Raw genomic sequence first — 9,673 nt, 5'->3', positions numbered from 1 at the left:
AAAAAAAAAAAAAAAATAGGTGAAAGTGTTGCTCTCCCAGGAATACTTATGTTTAAGTAAATATCACGGTTTTAAATACTGAAAATAGCAGCCAGCTGGGGGCACAGCAGTAACACAACATCCACAATAATGGGCCTACGTGAGAAGGTTTCAAGTCTGCATTCCAAGGCCTCCTTGTACATGCTGGGCATGTGTGCCCATGATCTCGGTGGGCTAGGGCCAGGAGTGGATAGTTTCATGGAGACCCTGCTGGAAATGCCTATCTCTCTGTCTCTCTCTACCATGGAAGAGAGAAAAGGGTAAAGGTCAACAAAAATGCAAAATGAATTTAAAATACTTTTTAAGAAGCCCTGGCAGAATTTTAGCTTCAGACATCAGGTAAGAGATTTATTGCCTTACCACTTAAATTATAGGACATAAACAATACAATAAAGATGTACCTCACAGTTGCTAATGAATTTAATGATGTCCAAACCAGGTTCTATGACAATGTGTGGACATTTGCAATTACTATGAGATTATAAACACAGTATTCAAAATAACACCTATAAATAAGCACCTCACTGAAATATTAAAGAAGCATCTAAAATCTGTAATAATGCCAAAGCACTCAGATGTCCATTTTCAGTATAATTAGAAAAATATAAGAAAAATTTTAGAAATATAACCCAAATGAAATATATTTTAAAGTCTTTGTATCTATTTCCAATATCTTTCTAAACAAATATCAATATAGAGAATCTTGGTTCTATTAAATTATTTTTAATTAAGTAAGCAGTTCTTAAATTTAAAACACTTGCCTTAAAATGTCACTTTTAGTAATGCTACTTTCTGGACAGCTAGCTTGGTAACTTACCTATCTAAAACTCGATATAAAACTGAGGGAAAAAAATGACCTTCAATACATTAATCTATTTCTATTCCCATCTCTTTATTAAAAATGTAGTATTACTATAGTGATCACATGTGTTCTTAAGTATTTTGTTTTAACACTCATACCATTTGAGATTTTGAATTTTATCTAACAGGTATTTCACTCATTCCATGTCTGCATTTCTCACTACGATAGTAAAAAAGTTTCACCTACTCTTCTTAAGAAATATCAAATTCAAGGTGTCATACCATATTTAATTTTCCATTAAGTTAAATGACTTAGAATTATAGATATTAACATAAAACATAAAATATACTCTTCTCACAGTTCTCTGTACCTCATTTAATGGAAAACTCCCTCATTCTGACAAAAGCTTAAGTCAGTCATATGTCGACATGCCTTATGTTTCCGTTTTAACCTAAATTATACCACTTTCCCTTTCTCACTCCACTCCACCCACTAGCATCACTGCTCTCTGAATATGATTTGCCCAAGACAGCTCCCATGTTGTGTACTCTGTACTTGTTCTTCCTTGGCCTGGAAAGCCCATCCTCCAAATACCATGTGACCCACCCCCTCACCTCCAAGACTTTGCTCAGTATGCAAACACCCTTACTCAGCATGCTCCATTTTCCTTCCCTGCTTTATTATTTTATTCATAGCACCTATCACCATCTTACATATTGTACATTTTACTTATCTTTTAAAATTTTATTGTCTATGTAGTAGACAGAATTCCAAAGATGGTATCCACAAGATTTATATCCCATGGGTATTCAAACAAGCACTAATCTAAGTAATGCTGTGAAAGGACTTTGCAGATATAATTAAGGTTGCTAATTAGCTGTCCTTAGAGGAGAGAGATTATCCTGAATTATCTAGATGGATAATCATCTGAGCCCTTAAAAGTCCAACAGCAGGTCAGAAGGAGAAGACAGAGGAGAAATAGAAGAAGGGGGGGGGAGTCAGAAATATTCAAAGCATGATAAAGACTGGATTTGCCATCGGTGGTTTGAGATGTAGGAGAAAATGTGATGAGAAAAATAAGTGCCCTGAGAGAGGTGAGGGATGACAGCTAAGGAAATAGACATCTCAGTCCTACACTTGCAGGAAACTGAATTCTGACAATAACCTAAGTGAGTTTGGAGGTGTATCCTCCCCCAGAGCCTTCGGACAGAAACACAGCCTTGTTGTGAAAAGGAAGTACACTTCTTGATCTTCTGAGACCCAAAGCAGATATTTAGGCGGGTCACATTGTGCCCAACATCTAACCTACAGACAAGTCATGTATGTTGAATTAAAGTCACTAAATTTGTAGTAACTTACTATGATGGAATGGAAAACTAATACATTCTCTTAGAATTTAGGCCCTACCAGGGCAGGAATTGTCATCTGTCTTTTTTGTTTTGTTTTGTTTTTCCTTTTTTCAGTGCTGCACCCAAAACTTAGAACAGCACTTGGCAATAGTAAAGAATAGAGACTGTTTGAATGAATGGATATATCTAGCATGCATATTCTTCCCTAAATCTGTATTTTACTAGGTCCTTGTACTCCCTGATAGTGAATAATAATACTTGAAATGAAATTGTGTAAGGTGAATTAATTTTATGGCTGTTTATTCTGTAGTTTGAGTTCCGCAAGTTAGCGGTGGCTATTTGTTCCATGCGGCAACCACAGAAAATGATCAAACACAACTTCTTAAAGTGGTGGTTTTCAAATTGCAGTTTGTAATATGTTAGCAGGTGATAAAAAGCAGTTTGTGGAGTTGAAATTGGGAAAGAAGGGGAGGAGGTAAAGAAGGAGAGAGAGAGAGAAAGAGAGAGATGGAGAGAGGAAAAAGAAAGGAAATAAAATACCATGGTACAGCTTTAGTTTTTGTGTGGCATGTACAAATGTTCATTGTGGTATGTGTGTGCTGGACCACCACATAAGATATATATCTTACTATGGGTACCATAAAGATAATTTGAAAACCACAGCCCTAAAGGTCATTACGCTCTGTGCTATAGACCAGAGTACAATTTACGGCCTGACTGCAGGTGAGATGAAGACAAATGAATGGGGATGTGCCTGTTAAGAAATGGCTGATGGAGAATGAACAATACTCTCCTAAACCTGGGCTTAAATTTGCAAGGAGAGAGAGCATTATGATGGAAGATTTCATACAAATCACACCCCTTTAAGGTAAGAAAATGAACTTCGTTCTTCTCGCTGTGTTCTTCCTATGCCCTGTGTTTGAAATAGCACACTGGACACTGTTCAGACCCACCAACAGATCAGATTAATAAGCCTGGTATAAAATCAAGTAGCTTCTGTAAGGGATGACTTGAGGCTTTAATTAGCAAAGCATCACAAGATGCTATTTCTTTTCTCTCTTACAGGAACAGGGTTAAAAATCTAATACTTATCTATTCTCTGATATTAGTCAGTTATTAGCATCATATGAAGTTAGCTGGAAAGGAAGTTAGAAACATCCTTGGTATGTAGAATCAAAGAATAAATGTTAGATAGAGGAAACGAAATTGAATCTAGTTCAACACCCTCCTTTATTTTCAGATAAGGAACTAAAGGCTTACACTATCCCATTATGAGAGTAATATTATTCTTAACTTACATGTACTATCGATTTCAATGTTATTGACATGACCTGAATATGGATAAAGAAAAGAATAATGCAACTGTTCCTATTCATTCCGCCAGTCAAAGCATTCTCCTTGAGGGCAGGCATCTTACCACACCTCTCTCTACTCTCTTTTCTGTCGATTATGGTTGAGTAAATAAAATCACATAATTCATGCAATGCACTTCGCAGGTGTCCAGCACATTGTAAAAGCCAAGTAAATGCTTTTATATGTGCTTTTATTGTTTTTATTGAAATATAAGCACTATCATCCTAGAATGCCATACACAGGAAAAAATGTAGGATCTGTTGATTTTTTTATTGCATAGTCAATGAAAAAATCATAATATGCCATTTATATTTGATGGGACATTCAAACATTTCAGAGTTCTTATCTGCCTATGGCATTTTAAGTAAATGAATAAAGATGAAAGGAGTCCAATTAGTTCAAAATTACCCAGAAAATTTCCTCCTCAGCATGTAAAAAGTCAATAGACCTGGGATTTATGATTCATAAAAATAATCTTTCTAATGACAATATAAAGTCTTGCCTAATATGAAGTTAAGCTTGTTTGTCCTCAAGTAAGAATCAGACTTAAGAATTATAGTGACCACTGGAGTGTGGAGCTTAGTGCCCATACCAATGGCTAAGGGTTGTAATTCCTACAAGCACAACATGACTTTCTTTGAATCTTCCACAGAGAAAGAATAGCAAAACATTAGAAGAAATTAATCACAATCTATTTTTTTCTGATGATTCCCACAATGGGAAAGATTTTTTTCCTCATATCTTACAAGTTCTACAGTGCCTTCCCCACTCCACCGCTACTTCAGTATTGTAATAATTAGCATCTCTTTATGTCCTCTTTCACACTAGAAAGACAATTCTTTTATTAATGACTCTGAAAATTTTATTTATTATTTGTCTTTGAAACTGAATTTGAAATCAAAAGACTTATAAGAGATTTTTTTCTTTCTTTTTAACATAAGACATCTTAAAAGTAATACAAGAGATGGTTATGGATATCATGGGTAGTTCTGAATTTTCTTTCTTTCAAATGAAAAAAAAGGGCTTGGAAAACAAATGTTGCATCCTCCATTCTCTTCAGATTAAATGTTTGGGATTTTGAAGAACATGTTTTTTGTTTTTTGGTTTTTGTTTGTTTGTTTGTTTGTTTTGCTATAGGGCGCGTGCGCTCGCCAGACAGACAGAGAGACAGAGAGACAGAAAGCGAGAAATCAGCCCCCGGGGGGGATGGCCACGCCTCAATCCCCTCTCCTCCATTCTCCTCTCCGGATCTTAGGCACACACACACACACACGCGCCTGGCGTAAGTTTTAAGCCACCGTATCCAGGACGCGAACCACAGTCACTACATGGGAGTCCAGCGACATAACCATTATGCTAACTGCTGGTCCCAAGAACATGTTCTTAAAAGGGTTATCTTTTCCTTACCTTTTCTTCTTGCTAGTACAATAGAATATTATCTATTGAAGATATTTTGTAGTTTTATCAACTGTACTAGGGAGAAATAATCACCTGTTGAAATATCCATTTTGTAAGTCAAATAACAAAGTGATTGATTGTATAAAAGAAAATGAAATAAAAAAAGAACAAACTAACAAAAAAAAGAAAGAAAAAGAAAATGGGTCAGAACAAAAAGCTTCCTGAATGTAGTATAAAGACAGGAGGAAGATATAATTCACATTTGTAGTAAGTACAATATGGGTTCCAAATTAGACTTAAATAGGGAGTTCACCCAGCCTCTCATTCGTAGTCAGTTCTGGAAATTACCTTTCATCTCCGAGGCTATGCAAGCCCCATTGATGTTTTTGGCTGACTGCTTCTTTCGTAACATTAGGCTCACCCAAGCATTCCAGATTGGATATGGGCAATTACAAGGGAGGGTATACATTACTGCAAATTTTAATCATTTCTTGAGCCATTTTGCTTGCAGTGATAATCCCATAAAACCGGCAGATCTTGCATAAGAAACTCAAATAGTTTTTGGCTGAGAGCAGCTCTTGAGTTACTTTGTAAACTACTCCTGCTTAATTTCTGGACTTCCCACTTTGTGGCTGGGACCTGCCAAAAAAGGACTCCAATGGTTTCTTGGCTCAGTGACTATGGCTATCTTATTCAAGATTGGCAAGCAGACAAAAATACCAATGATAAAAAGAATGATACAGATTTCTTCTCAATAATATTGTATTTATGCATAGACCACTTCTATCTAATACTTCCACTGTGAGCAAAGGAATGTTGGGCTCAAAGCTATTTCAAGAATTTTTCTCCTTTCATGCACTTTCTGCACCATTTCACTGGGGACAGCAGAGCAATAATCATATGATGATGTTGGAAACTGCTTTTTTGTAGCATCAGGGAAATTTGCCCAAATTGTTTTGTGAGCCAAACTAATATCCATAACTACACATTTTTGCCTACCCATTTAGAATGCCAGGATATTCCTCTAGTTGGAAATCTCTAAGTAGCTTTATTTTCATCAATAATATTTTTTCTTGTAAATGAAAAGACTAATAAGACTTTCCTTTGCAGCCAGTAATCTCCTTCTTTCAGTAAGCCTTATTTTTTTTCCTCTTATACATGATCATTATTCTCTTTTTCTAAAAAGCGCTAGAGGGCACTTTCAGAGAGAGAGAAAGAGAGGGAGAGAACACCCCCAGACAGGATGGGACATGGTCACCTGCAATTCCTTCTCTTTTATTTCTCCATCCTGTCAGGATTTGGGGCAAACATGCACATGCACCTGGCATCTTTTTTAATGCATCTTTTTTAAGTACGGGAGCTTGGATTTGAACCATGGTTGGCTGTGTGGGAACCATCTCCCTTAACCACTCTGCTACAGGGCCAGCTCAGATGATCTTTCTTTGTTTCTTAACCTGCTGAAGGGCACATGTGCTCACCAGAGAGAAATGGTGGGCATGCAAGATTAAGAAAGCATTCCCCACAGGGAATGGTCATGTTGCAATCCCTTCTTCATTCTCTTTTCAGAATTTTGGGCACACACATATGTGCATGTAGCTTATTTTTCAAGCTACCATGTCCCAAACTTAAACTTATGTGAGATAATGTCTTGTAACTGAAAGAAACTATATGATCTAGACATGGTTTTCCCTACTCATGAGTTCTTAGTCTCTTGTCCATCTTGTGCCATTATATTAGGAGGAATTTATGAAACAGAGATTCAATTTTAAGTCAGGATCATTATAATTATGGCAAACAGGCCAACAGGGAATGAACTGGTAGTTGCCAAAAAATTTTTGGACCAGCAGTTAGCATAATGGCTATGTCACTGGACTCCCATGTAGTCAACTGTGGTTCAAGTCCTGGACCCGGTGGCTTAAGCTTACGCTAGGCACATGTGCGTGTGTGCCCAAGATCCCAAGGGGAGAATGGAGGAGAAGGGATTGCAGCATGGCCATCCCTCCAGGGGTTGATATCTCGCTTTCTGTCTCTCTGTCTCTTCTATCTTTCTGGTAAGCGCACATGCCATATAGCAAAAACAACCTCTCCAACAACAACAACAAGAATTTTCTATGAGAATTTATATTGCACTGCCTTGAGCATTTTATTTCAGCGAACCAGAAAGATAAAGGTATTTTTAAAGGTTTACATCAGGTGAAGAGAAGTATAGGAAACTTTTATCACTATTACTTAAGAGTCAGTAAATTACGTAGCACAAGATACAGGTTAAGAGGTTAAGTTTGGGAATAAAACTGTATGGTTTGAACCCTAATTTCCTAAGTAATTAACTATAATACCTATCTGACCTTGAGAAATCATTTACATTTTTGAAATTTTAGTTTACTGATCTGTTAAAAAAAGAAAAGACATAACATTATCTTCTTCAGTGGGCGGTTAAGAGGATTAAATGAGCTGGTTCATTTAAAGTGCTTTGTTCGGTATATGACATATGCTTTAAGTTTTCAGTAAATGTTTTTGTTTGTTTGTTTGTTTCCACTGAAGTTAAAAAGACATAGAATTTGGTTGGAGAGAGCTATTTTTTTTCTCATTTGTTTTAGAGAATTCCCCTTCTCAGACCTTAGGAGAATTTCCACAAGTGCTATTTTGGAAGAAGAACTAAGAAAAAATATTTCATGGTATAAATAGCTTATAAGGAAATTTTATATGCTAAAATGTTTTAAACAAATCACTATGAATTTACTATGTGCTAATTTATTGAATAATACACTTATTCTACCTGATAATGCATTCAGGGAATTTTGGGAAGATGTGTGAACATTTAACCAATAAGTTAGATTCAAGAATAATTTGACAAAATATGTTCTTATTAATGCTGTTTAAAACATACATATCTGTGTAGGTCAAAACACTAAAAAAAATAACTTCACAGAATGAATTATGTCCAAATTAAATTATGAAATCATCATCTTGAATATGTCCAGAGAAAGTTAAAAACACCTACTCTGTCAGCCAATACTGTAAATTAACCAATTTCTAGTTTGGTTACTTATAAAACAACCTTATGCCATCATTCCATTCTTATTCCAACTCTAATCAATAGTTTGCTTTCCCCAAAAAAAAAAAAAAAAAAAAAAAAAAAAATTAAAACAAAGGCCAGCCAGCAGCATGATGGGTTAACTAAATGTCACAGGGCCAGCTGTCATGAGGACCTAGCAGTCCTGTACCCAGCAGCTTGAAAAACACGCCAGGCAAGGCATGTCTACATGCATGACCAAAATTCTGAGAGCAGAATAGCGGAAAAGGGATTACCCATAGCCTTCCCCCCCATGGGGTACTTTCTAACTTTCTCTCTCTCTCTCTGTTTCTCTTTCTCTCTCATGCTCTCTGTCCCTCTCTCTCTCTTTCTCTGGCATGCATGTGTACCCTATACCAAGTTTAAAAAAATCAAAATAAAATCTTCATTCTCTAATTCTACAAAGAAAGGAATTCAAATTCAACCATTACAAACACCCAATGTAGCAAAATAAGAATTCAAAAACTTTCTTCTCTTCTCTCCCATTCGAAGAAGTCAGTCATTGCAAAGCTAAAATACATCATTTTAAAGATTATTCTTTCTGTATTGACCTTGAGATTCTAAAACTTTACAATAGTTTATTACAATCGTGGGAAACCTTAATCATTAGAAAACTATTCTACAATACAGAAATGGGAGAGATCAAAATAATTACTTTTATAAAATTGAAAGAAACTTAGATAGAAAGTTTTGAGAAATACATTTAAAAAATTTTCGGAATTTATCCACATTACTATAGATCAGAAGAATAAAGAATTGGGATTGCCTACTCAGCATGTTTATTTACTACTTCTAAAAACTTTACATTTAGCCATTGTATATCTTTATAGCATATAAAATTATTTTTCCCATAGGGAGATGCAAATCAAAACCACAATGAGATACCACTTAACCCTGTCAGAGTGGCCTCCTCAGCATTTAACATGCATCCTCTGGGGATTTGCATTACTGTCAGTAGCTCATGGAGGAACAAATAGTGTTTGTTTATCAGATAACATGATAATTGATGTCTACAGAGGATGTTATTCTGAGTGAAATTAAAATGTGGCATGAAAAAAATGAATTAAGAAAAAAGGAGGGGGGCATACTTTGTAAGATTATACTCCCTTATTGTACATCCACTACTTAAAGAGGTTACTGTGCGTGCCCCATTCTTTTTAATTCAGAGACATTCTGCTTTCCCAAGCTGGCTGTCCACTTACCCTAGTTGTTTTCACTTTATTCCCAGAGGAGCAGCTCCATCCTTTCCGGTCTGGAAGAACTTTACATTCCTCTCCCTCTAGACATGGTTGCATATGACACCACCATTTCTGTTCCACTATTGAGGCTATGAAGAGAGAAAATACCACTCAGTATTTTTATTCGTAACCAGCAGTTCTCTGGGTGTATATTTTAAAAAGAACAAAAGACATCAATTTTTTTCTACCACTGGGAAGACTGTGTTTTGAGGCATATTTCTTTTTTTGTTCAGAGACCAAACCTTCCAAGGGTTTCTAAATAATATTTGTTTTCTTTTCAATTTTACTTTATTGTGATAAAAATGTTATGAGATCTACCCTCTTATCATATTTGAAAGTATACAATATAATAATATTACTAACAGATAAACTGTTGAGTTTTCTCATAAAAATATAGACTTCATGAAAATTAATATATTAA

General features: G+C 35.7%; 1 long non-coding RNA gene across 1 annotated transcript in view; it reads right to left on the bottom strand.

Moving 5' to 3' along the window:
- LOC114006749 (uncharacterized) overlaps nt 1-9,336 on the bottom strand; it is a 57,686-nt gene extending 48,350 nt beyond the window's left edge. The window contains exon 1 of the long non-coding RNA XR_003548432.1: nt 9,217-9,336. This is a non-coding gene — a long non-coding RNA (uncharacterized LOC114006749). The remainder of the gene's footprint in view (nt 1-9,216) is intronic.
- Nucleotides 9,337-9,673: the final 337 nt, after the last annotated feature.

The sequence above is a fragment of the Tupaia chinensis genome, unplaced genomic scaffold (assembly GCF_000334495.1).
Source record: "Tupaia chinensis unplaced genomic scaffold, TupChi_1.0 Scaffold150006_1, whole genome shotgun sequence".
NCBI classification, from domain to species: domain Eukaryota; kingdom Metazoa; phylum Chordata; class Mammalia; order Scandentia; family Tupaiidae; genus Tupaia; species Tupaia belangeri.
The sequence above is the reverse complement of the archived record's forward strand: the minus strand, read 5'-3'. Positions and strand labels throughout refer to the sequence as shown.